This window comes from Zonotrichia albicollis, chromosome 23, assembly GCF_047830755.1.
Source record: "Zonotrichia albicollis isolate bZonAlb1 chromosome 23, bZonAlb1.hap1, whole genome shotgun sequence".
NCBI classification, from domain to species: domain Eukaryota; kingdom Metazoa; phylum Chordata; class Aves; order Passeriformes; family Passerellidae; genus Zonotrichia; species Zonotrichia albicollis.
Window position 1 is genome coordinate 4,932,437 of NC_133841.1, and position 11,655 is coordinate 4,944,091.

The following is an 11,655-nucleotide window of genomic DNA, read 5'->3' on the forward strand; positions in this document are numbered from 1 at the left end:
CTCAGGACTGAAAGCATGCAACCACACAGGTTTCAGAGAATTTGAATTCTTGGTATATTCCCTTAAATATAAACAGTGAAACCAAGGAGAAGGAGGAACTCCCATATCACTAAACAGGAAGAACGTTCATCCCCAGGAAAAGGGAAGATATGAAAGTTCTCCTAGAGTGCACCTGGGGGAATGACACTGTGCTCTCCCACCACATGGATGGCCATAAAGCCAAACAATTCCTTTTTTCCCTGTGCTCAGTCATTCCTCATCCTCCCTCAATGCAGCCAGGATCAACAGCCAACCTGCCCATCCACAGATCCTCCCTCACATCACCACCAACTTCTGCAATCCTTGCTCAAGCCCACCAGAAGTGGAGCTCTTCCAGAGTGCAGGATCCATGGATGGTGTGGGACAGAGGACAGTGATGGTGTTGGAACCATCACACCCCTTTCCTGAGAGCTGGGGAGGGGATCAGCACAGACTGAGCTGAGCAGGAACACAAATGGAGCTCCAAACAGGCCCCAGCACAGGGGAAGGTGGAAGAGAGCTGAGAATGCAAAGGGGAATCATAAACCAACATGGAAGCAAAGCACTGAGGGGCAGCATGGAGATTCCACATTGCTGATTTTCAACCCTGGGTGAGTGAGGAGTTCCCAACAGCACAAATCCCTGGGGAATACAGCCTTGGTGTAGCTCCTGATTCACTCATCTTGGATTCTGGAGAAGTTAACCAGCTGTTTCCTTACAAACCAGGATGTGTTCTGTTGCCTCTTAAGTGCAGAGATCCCTTCCTTGTGCCAGTGTAAAACCTTAAAATGAACATTTCCACCCTTAAACCACCCAGGGAAATTCAGAAACCTTGGGCAATGTACAGGGGAGTTAAACAGCCCAAACCCAGGATAGGACAAGGAGGGACATTTTAACAGAGGCCAGAAAATCAGATATCAGCACCACTACAGGAGCACACCTTGGGGCTCATCAGCTTCAATCTGCACAAATCTTTCTCTTCTCCCTTTCCTTTCCTTGAAATTTCCTTCCCTTTCCATTCACTTTCCTTTCCTTGAAATTTCTCATTCCCTTTCCTTTCCTATTCTCTTTCCCTTCCCAAATTTCCTTTCTTTGCCTTGAAATTTCCTTTCCTTTCCCTTCCCATTCCATTCCCATTTCCTTTCCTTTCCCAAATTTCCTTTTCTGAATTTCCTTTCCTTTCCTTGAACTTTCCTTTCCTTCCCTTCCCTTTCCCATTCCTTTCCTTTTTCCTTTCCTTTCCTTTCCCAAATTTCCTTTTCTGAATTTCCTTTCCTTTCCTTGAAATTTCCTTTCCTTCCCTTTCCTTTCCCATTCCTTTCCTTTTTCCTTTCCTTTCCTTTCCCTTCCCAAATTTCCTTTTCTGAATTTCCTTTCCTTGAAATTTCCTTTCCTTCCCTTTCCTTTCCCATTCCTTTCCTTTTTCCTTTCCTTTCCCTTCCCAAATTTCCTTTTCTGAATTTCCTTTCCTTGAAATTTCCTTTCCTTCCCTTTCCTTTCCCATTCCTTTCCTTTTTCCTTTCCTTTCCCTTCCCAAATTTCCTTTTCTGAATTTCCTTTCCTTGAAATTTCCTTCCCTTCCCCATTCCTTTTTCCTTTCCTTTCCTTCCCTTTCCTTTCTCATTCCCTTTCCTTTCCTTTTCCCTGTCCCATTCTCATTCCCTTTCCTTTCCTCTCTCTTTCCCTTTTCCTTTTTTCCCCACCATGAGCAGCTGTCTGGGACAACAGGACATTCACTCCAACAGGCTCCTGGCAACAGAGATGAATCAGGAAAATGACAAAGCGAGTGGGTGCTCCATGCCTGAAGGACCACCGAGGAAAAGAGGATTGGGAGCCGAGTGCATGAACCTTGGTGCTGTGAGTCACCTAACAACCTGGCAGGTATACAAGGAAAGTCAACAATGACCACATTCAGAGGCCAAACAGAGAACAGCTGCTGTGCAAAAGAAGTGCTGATGACAGTACCCCACTCATTAGGGCCGTCCCGCTCCCTCTCCTCTACAGCAATGATGGCAATTCTCAGTGCTGTAAAATAATCCCTTGGAGCAGCAGGAGCAGAGCCTGCCAGATGACTAACCCAGCCACCAGTGACCAAACTGACAAGTTCAGGGTTATTTTTATCCTCACTCTCTCCTGACTTGCATTAACTCTGTCTCTCCTTGCCCTCCCCTCACCTTCAAGGTCCTTCAGGGCAAACCAATCCTCATCAGCAAAAAATACAGAATTCTACCAGTCCCTCCTTGGCTGAGTCAAAGGAGAACAGAGACAGGGGAAAAACAAAACTGCAAGTCCTTGTTGCCCTCTAAAATGGCAAAGAATAACAAGGAAACATAACTGAGATTAAAGTCAACAAAGTTCTGCCTCACTTGCAGACTCAAAGAGACCGAGGCAGCAATTGTGAGCAACGGCCTGGAGCTGGGCAGAGCTCAGGCAGTTTAATGTGTGACTCAGGTCTGTGGGGCTGTGCAGGGCCAGAACCTGCATGCCCAGCCTGTTTAACTGTTTTGCTGCACAATTTTCAGTCCTTGCAAAAGTCAAATGCCAAGTATTTTTATGGTGTGTACAGCAAAGCATGGTGGGGAGAAGATGTGATTAAAAATGAGCAATCAGAACTTTTAAATAGTTTTTGGAGTGTAGGTTGTGCCTGAAGAAAAGGAGGCTCAGGGGAGGCTTCTATGGCCCTCAACAGCTCCCTGACAGGAGGCTGAAGCCACTGAGGGTTGGGCTCTGCTGCCAGAAAACAACAGACAGGACACAAGGAAACGGCCTCAAGTTGGATATCGTGAAAATTTCTTCACTGGAAGGCTGATCAGGCATTGGTGGAGTCCCCATGCCTGGAGGTGCCCAGCAGACATGGCATTTCATGATATGGCTTGGTGGGCACGGTGGGATGTGGTTGAAAGCTTGGAGGTCTTTCCCAAGCTCAGAGAGTGGGTGATTCAGAACTGAACAGGCCTGACTCATCTCTGTGCACGTGGAAGGGGCTCAGAGAGGTGCAAAGAGCTCCTGAGTGCCAGAATTCAGACCCACACTCAGTCTCTGCCCAGAGCCACCCCACAGCTCCAGACAAAAGGGCAGCAGCAGATGGATCTGAGGATCCACAGGAAGCCCACTAAAAGCAGGATTTACCCACGTGGAGCTGCAATTCCCCTGCCTGTTTACAAGCTCCAGGATGAGCACAGCTTCCTGTGCAGACAAAAACACACAGAGCTTCATGGTCCTGAGCTGGAGGGTTTCTGTGTCCTACCCAGAGCTGCTTCTCCTCTCCCTCAGTCAGCTGGAATTCTTGATTTCCATATCCTGGACTTTCTTCCTTCTCTGGACATGTGATGGGCTCGTTATTTTCAAGGCAGAAAGGGGAAGTCAGGTAATGATGCAGGAGATAAGAGGGGATAGTGCACTCCTAACCCACAATGGGCCTTTGATACCAGCTTAAAGCCTGTTTGCTCCTTATCTCCACTAAGGGTTTACTCACCTTGGGTTAACTCATGTCAGTTCCCACTGCTGTAAAACAGAAAGTGTGTTTTTACAGAATGAAAGCCAAACAGTCTCAGTCCTGCTGTGAAGGCACCGCTCTGGTGGCAGCTCCTCCCTCAGCCAACGTGTGGGAGAAACTAAAATACTGCAGAAGGTCACCTGAGACTGAAGGGAGTCAGAACTAATGAGATACTCAAACATTGTTCATGTAAGAGACAACCACGTGGTTTTCTGCTCCTTTAAAGCCTCCTCCTTCCTTCTCTAAAGTCTCTCTTCAGCTCTTCCACCTCAGCTGGAAGATGTTTGGAGCAGGGATCTTAAAAAAGCATTTTTGTGTGTTGTGAAGGTGTTGCGAGAGAAACTCAGAGCTGGACAGGAGCCATGCAAACACTTCCAGCACTGCCCCAACCCCATGGACACACCATAATATGGGATCTGCTTGCTGTGCCTGCCCCAACCCCATGGACACACCATAATATGGGATCTGCTTGCTGTGCCTGCCCCAATCCCATGGACACACCATAATATGGGATCTGCTTGGTGTGCCTGGCCCCAATCCTCACACACCATAATATGGGATCTGCTTGGTGTGCCTGCCCCAATCCCATGGACACACCATAATATGGGATCTGCTTGCTGTGCCTGCCCCAATCCCATGGACAATGGCTTTTGGGGGAATTTCAGTCAATGCTTTGTGGATCAGCCCATCCATTTGGTCAAAAAAGACTTGGGAAAGAGCTTTAAAATATATGTAAGTTTTCCTAAATCAACTTCACAGAATGGAGATTTCTTCTCATCTGAGTGCACCCATTCAGCAGCAGTTTCCCACTGACATTTAGTTTGAAAGCAAAGAAGAAAAAGATAAAAAATTATGTTCTCTCAGTGAGGTTTCCCACTTCCTTCTGGAGAGGAGTTCTGTGCACAGAGCACTAACTCAGATTGCCTTAGACCAAACACAAGGAGCATTTTTAGCCACGTTGCTTTGCTGACCACCACAACAAAGCAACAGCTGGGAAGAGCCAGAAATTTCTGCATCACTAGAGCAGGGAATGGCAACTGAGAAAAACCCCACACACCTTTTGGGGACCTTCCAGTCCTCACAGCTGTCAGTGAGTGTGGCACAAAGTGCCAAGCCTGTAGCCAAAAGAACCTACACAGGGTATTAGCTACAAAATCCTTGTGCAAAGCCACCAAACCTTAAGGAGCAGGTTCTTCCAAAGGAAAAAAAATTAGATTATACTTGTTATATGGATGGATCACATTAAAAATCTGGTTTGGGGTCAAAGGTATGTATGTATACATATATACTTTAGATATAGGTATACTTTAGGGACATACTATATATATAATATGAAATATATAATATAAAATATGTGTGATATATGTGATATATGTGATATATGTGATATATGTGATATATGTGATATATGTGATATATGTGATATATGTGATATATGTGATATATGTGATATATGTGATATATGTGATATATGTGATATATGTGATATATGTGATATATGTGATATATGTGATATATGTGATATATGTGATATATGTGATATATGTGATATATGTGATATATGTGATATATGTGATATATGTGATATATGTGATATATGTGATATATGTGATATATGTGATATATGTGATATATGTGATATATGTGATATATGTGATATATGTGATATATGTGATATATGTGATATATGTGATATATGTGATATATGTGATATATGTGATATATGTGATATATGTGATATATGTGATATATGTGATATATGTGATATATGTGATATATGTGATATATGTGATATATGTGATATATGTGATATGTATACACATGCACATATATACATATACATAAAATATTATAAAATAAAATAATTAAATATAAAAATATAATAAATAAAATAATAAATAAAAGGATTTAAGGCCTGGTTGGCCAGGACTTGGAGAACCTGGGATAGCAGAAGGTGCCCACAGCAGCGAGTGAAACTGGATGAACTCCAAGGTCCCTTCCAACCCAAACCATCCCATAATTATTTGTACAAGCCCTGGGCACCCCTGCCCTCCATCCCCGGCTCTCTGTGCCTGGATGCCCCCCCTGGGCTCCCTGGCCTGCACACGTTTCAGATGGAACTGAAATTCAGCCAGTTCCGGTTTTGGCTGAGGCAGTTTAAGGCCTGGGTGGAGATTTAAACTGCTCAGAGCTGTCAGCAGGACAAGTTTCAGTTTGTGTCAGAAGGGACTGAAAAAAAACCCAATTGTAGCATTCAGCAGCACCCCCAACCTCTAAATGCTGCTTTAAGTGAACATGTCTAAGGGGGGGGGGGGGGGGAAGACTTCTCTTGTGTATCTAAGAGCTCCAAAGTGAAAATAAATAGAATGCCTGACTGATTAAAATCCTGGTGAGTCAGAGCAGCAGTTGCTATTCCAGGGAGCTCTGAGCCTTCAATAACCACTGTGACCCCTCCAGCCATTCCAGGGGCTCCTGCACAATCCCCTCTGCTCCCTCTGGGGTGGATCCACAGAGAAACACCAGGGAAAGCTGAAAACCTTTCCCCAGAGCAGCACAAGGTCCTGTCTGAAGCACTGCACTATCAGCCCCATGGAGGAGCATGTCCCATTACACAGTGTGTAAACATGTTCTTTAAAGTGGTTTGATAGTAAATACTCCCAAATCCTCTTTCAGCCACTGCTGTTGCTTACTGTAAACACCAGGATAATGAGCCTCAGTTGGTTGTTTTTAGTTACCAGACATTAAGATATTGCAATAGTTTGGTTACAAAATCTGCAGGGAAATATTTGACTGGGATTCATTATCAGCAGATTTGTAAAAGCACCCAAACACACCTTTATCCTCATTTCCTGGAGGACAGCCCGAGCACAGCTCACCCCTGGACAATTCTTTTCATGCTGCTGAACAAAGATATGAACAGCAGCACCTGCCCAGAGTTTACAAACACTGCCACAAGCCCATTCACTCAGAGAATGAGCAGTTTTTCCCAACTCCTTTGTAAACAAGGAGAACAGAAATAATCAGAATTAATCTCAGCCGGATAAGGATTTGCTGTTCTCACACAGCTCTCAGGCCACTTAACAACACCATGGCTTTGACAACCTACTCATGGAGTTATTTCCTAAACTACAACAAAATGATAAAATAAAGCACCTAAAGGGGCAACTTCCAGCAGCCACCACAGACACACCTGAAAATCAACTCTGCCCAAGCAGGTGGAGCCAGGCTGTCACCAGCTGTCACTTTACACTGCTTTGCAGCTTTATATATTTATAAAATCCATGTGAATCCATGGGGAAGCAGTAAGGCTGGGATGCCGTACTGGCAAAACCAACCCAAAAGTTTAGTTAAATTTAGTATTGATAGAAGCAGTTCTACATAAATTTACGATTGGTCCTGCCAATTTAGTTGTGACTATAAAATCAAAATATGAACTGATTGGGATGATTTCTAACTGTCCAGCCTGAGCACACTCCTTAGAGTGGAACAGAACTGCCTTTAGGAAAGACAAGGTCCATTTTCTTCACTAAACTCTGACCAGCAAAGCCCACTCTCCTACAGATGCAATTCCCACATGTCTGTCCCTCCATGCATCCCCATCTCCCTCTCCCAGCCCTTCCTAGCCCAGGGTTCTTTTACTCCCAGCCAGCTGCTCATCTCAGAACCTGGAAATCTTTCCGTCCTCCAGGCCTCAATCCCTCTGTCTCCACCAACACATCTGACACTTGCCAGCAAAGGTCAAAAGTCACAGAAGGAAAGCTGATTCATGGCCACTTTGCCTCCATCCTCTTGGCAGTTATAATAATAATAATAATAATAATTCAGTACCTCATCACTGCTTCAACAGCTCAGCTCTACCCTCTCCCATTTAACACAGAAAGAAAACTCAGGACAGACTCATTAACTTCAAGTTCATTAACTCCAGTGGTGTTGGATCACAAACCCTTTAGGTTTTCAGTTATGTTTGTTTGTTATGCTCCTTCACAGGGCTCTACAAGATTCAGTCTCTTAATACAGTTAAAATTTAATAGTTAATAGCAAGTGACTCATTCCCAAGGAATCCGGTGGCCGTGCCAATTAACAGACATCAACTGAGGTAAAATGCAATAAAGCAGCTCACTACAGACACACTCAATTCAGCTATTCTTATCACTAATGTCACAGCACAGAAGCGTGAATTATTACTCATAAAAGCATTCAGAAAGCCGGTTGAAAAAGAAATTCAGACTTTGTTTATAGGCGCTGGTTTCAGACCGCTGTGCCGTCCATGTGCAGAGCACTCAACACATGTTTCTAATGTAACCAGTTAAAGCCGACAGGAAGCATCTGAGATCAACCACAGCAGCAACTTATTAATCAGCAAAGAAACATATTAACCTTTTGCCAGAAAAGAAAAAAAAAGTTTAAAAAAAGGGGGAAAAAGAGGAGTTAGGCGTTTAGTTGTGTTAAAGGGACGCTGGGAATGAAAAGGAATTCAGGTGAATTAAGGTCCGGCTCGGCTGTGTTGTATGAGCTGAGTTCATCCTTCATCCTTCTCCTCTCTCCAGGGCCAGGGACCAGCGAAGTCCCTGCACCGGGAGCCCCGGGAACCGGGAGATCAGGGGCACCGGGAGCTCGGGGGTCTGAGGGGCACCGGGAGCTCGAGGCACTGAGGGGCACCGGGAGATCAGACAGCCAGGCTGCCCGGAGCACCGGGAGCTCAGGGCGCTGAGGGGCACCGGGAGCTCGGGGCACCGCAGACCCGAGGAGGTGCCGGGCAGCAGCACTGACATCCAGCTCCGAACACCCACACATAGCGCCGCGAAGGGAGCGGTGGCGGCGGGGCCCGGCGACTCCATCACTCGCTCGCAGCCCCCGGCCGGCCCGGGGCTCCTCACACGCTGCTCCCGCCGGCAGCCGCGGAAGCTCCGCCAGGCCCTACCGGGAGATGCACCCCGCGGTTCCCAGCCCGAACGCTGCATCCCGGACCCGCATCCCGTCTCCGCGGGGGTGGCCGGGCCCGCACCTACCGCTCCGGCACGGTTCGGTTCGGCTCAGCCCGGTCCAGCCCGGCGCGATTCCGCTCAGCCCGCCCGGCACAGCCCGGCGCGGCCCCTCAGGCCTCTTCGGCAGCTCCCGCTCACTGACAGGCGGCACCCAGTCATGGCCCCGCCCCCTGTCCCCTCACAGCCAATCACCGCCCCGTCTTGCCGTCTAACCCCGCCCCTTCTCACACCGCGCCCAATCACCGCTCGATCCTTGCCCCGCCTCCCCGGGCTCAGGCCGGCTGGGTTTCCCAGAAGTGGGCGGGGTTTTCTGCCAAATCGGCCCCGCCCCGCGATTCTCCGGGCGCCGTCGCGCTGCGCATGCGCGTTCGGCCGAGGGGGCGGGGAGGGGAGCGGCCGCCCGTCGCCTCACGATCGCCCGCCATGTTGGCTGCGGCTGTCGCCGGTCCTGGGCCCCGCTGTGTCCCTCGGTTCCTTCGGGCAGAGGGTGACAGGTGTGTGGGGGCTACCTCGGAGCCCCCTCGGAGGTACCTCGGTGCCGCAGTAGCGCGGTTTCCCTGTCAGCTGCCGCTCCCAAGAGTCGCCGGTTACATTGCTCTTGCCTCCGGAAGCTGAGACATTCTGCTGATTTTTTTTTCCTTGTCTAAGACTCTGTCGCCCTTTCCTGCTGAAATGTCGAGGGAAGGGCTGCAGGAGTGTGTGCTCCCGTGCCGGTGGGGAGTGGGAGGGATCAGTCCTGCTGTGGGGAGATTTTCGAGTGCTATAAGTTTATGATAACTTAACTCTGATCTCTCCAATAAACGACACTTTATTATTCGTCTTATACTTTGCCCAAGTACGGTTATGTGTTGCTTTGACACTAAAGGAAGGGGTGGGTGTGATGACTTGGTCCTTGACTCAGTGACATGGGGGAGCCATGGGAAATAGAGCATTTCAGAGGCAGTTTCAGAGCTTTCAAGAAAAGATTCTGATGAACTTAGAGAACCATAGAAACATGGATTGGATTCGATAGGAAGGGACCCTAAAGCCCGTCCAGTTTCACCCCTGCCATGGCAGCAGGGACACCTTCCACTATCCCAGGCTGCTCCAAGCCCCGTCCAACCTGGCCTTGGACACTGCCAGGGATCCAGGGGCCACCACAGCTGCTCTGGGCACCCTGTGCCAGGGCCTGCCCACCCTCCCAGGGGAGCATTTCTTCCTAATTCAAGTTGAAAGAAACCTTGAAGTGAGGCAGGAGTTGTGACAACACAACTGGTTACAACATTTGACATAATTTTCCTTTAAAAATCTGAGGTTATTTTTACCAGAGTAGTTGAGGTGATTGTGGTGGTGCATTTAGGGGTATTTATGACCTTGATATTTTTATCTGAATGGAAATAAGCACAAAGTTTTTGACAAAATATAAAAGACCTCAATGCCCATGTTGTGGGTTTGAACAAGCCACACTTTCCATTGGAGTTATGTTCTGTAGCTGTTGGGGATAAAGGAGGGAAGGAGGGAAAGAGGATTGAGAAAAGCACACGTGGAGCTGGTCACAAGCCCAGGTTCAACACTGAAATCCAGAGCACTCTGTTTTTCTCCTGTGGTTAAATGGTGTGAAATGAATCAGTGGTCTCAGTGTTACTGGCAGAGAGGTTTGTCACTCCTGGAGCTGTACAGAATGCCTGGAAGGCACGGACGGAGTGTGATGGGTGTAACAATGACGCTGCACCCAGCCAGCGCGGTCACGGCGCGGGTACAGCTCGGAGATGGGGAGATCCCTTCGGGTGGGAGCAGCAGGAGCAGGTCCGGAGCACCCCGAGCTTCCGACAGCTCTGCGGCCCCGGCAGGGCTTGGGGCAGGGGGAGAACCCTGCCTGTGCCACGCACCGGAGCTGCAGCGGTGCTGGGACCGCTCTGCCCGGCCCCTCTGGGCTCTGCTTCAGGTTCCCCGGTCCTTCCCGGCTCTGTCCTGCCCCTCCCGGCTCTGGTTCAGGTCTCCCTGCTTCTCCCGGCCCTGCTCTGCCCCTCCCGGTTCTGTTCAGGTCCCTCTGTCCCTCCAGGCTCTGTTCTGTCCCTCTGGGCTCTGTCCTCCCCCTCCCGGCTCTGGTTCAGGTCCCCCTGTCCCTCCCGGCTCTGCTCTGCCTCTCCGTCCTGGTTCAGGTCCCTCTGCCCCTCCCGGCCCTACTCTGCCCCTCCGGGCTCTGTTCTGTCCCTCCCGGCTCTGGTTGAGGTCCCTCTGTCCCTCCTGGCTCTGCTCTGCCCCTCCCAGCCTGCTCTGCCCCTCCTGGCTCTGTCCTGCTCCTCCGGGCCTTGCTCTGTCCCTCCGGGCTCTGCTCTGCCCCACTCCGGTTCTGGTTGAGGTCCCTCTGCCCCTCCCAGCCCTGCTCTGCCCCTCCCGGCTCTGTCCCGTCCCTCTGTCCTGGTTCAGGGTCTCCTATGGCCAGCTCGGGTTTCTGTTGCAGCAATCAAACCCACAAGTAGCTCTGAGCACCAGCGCACATGGAGAGAATGCAAATACAGCTGTGCTCCTGTTTATGGAAATAGCACAGGGCATATCTGTGCTTGGTTTGAAGAGTTAGCACAAATAGCTGCATTAATAATTGCTGCAAAATATTCAGTGTCCTCCTTTTGGGTGCCCCAGTAGTGTCAAGACCTACTTTTGTGATTACAGTTCCAGTTCAGAGAGCACCCCCAGCCTCACAGAAAGCTTTTGTTCCTGCCTGGATTGATGGTGGTGATCCACTCTGGGACCACTGGTCAGGAAAAGCTCTTAGCTGGGAGCTCCTGGTGTGTCACTCCACGTTTGGGTGTGTGAGCCAAGAGCAGCAAGTTACAATACAAGGACTGGAGCTAGGCAGGGCTTTGGCAGCTTTAGTATGGATCCAGAGATGGAGACAGCTCATTCCACCTTGGCTCATCTCCAGCATCATCCCACCAATGCCAGGGACATGTCACCATTTTAACAAAGGAGAATTCTGACCACTTTGCCCCACACTGTGTTGTCCTAAACCCTCTCCTGGAAGCTGAGCTCCAGCCCTCATGGGTGCTGCTGAGCTGGGGCACAGGAAGGGTGGGGGCCACCACGCTTTATGTGCTGCCATTCCCAGAGTCTGCTCTTGGGTCGAGGTGTCCCCTCCTTCAGGTTGTGCTGGAGTTTGGTGTGTGGCCATGGCAC

General features: G+C 49.1%; 1 protein-coding gene across 5 annotated transcripts in view; it reads right to left on the reverse strand.

Annotated features, from left to right (window-relative positions):
* The window catches only part of MAP3K14 (mitogen-activated protein kinase kinase kinase 14), a 33,051-nt gene extending 24,385 nt beyond the window's left edge, over positions 1–8,666 (reverse strand). For 4 of the 5 annotated variants that reach the window (XR_012583617.1, XR_012583618.1, XR_012583616.1 and 1 more), the window contains exon 1: positions 8,524–8,666. The gene's annotated coding sequence lies outside the window, so the exon portion shown is untranslated. Of the gene's footprint in view, positions 1–8,519 lie in introns of all 5 variants that reach the window. The other variant, XM_074557926.1, reaches the window with a different exon arrangement.
* Between the last annotated feature and the right edge of the window lie 2,989 nt (positions 8,667–11,655).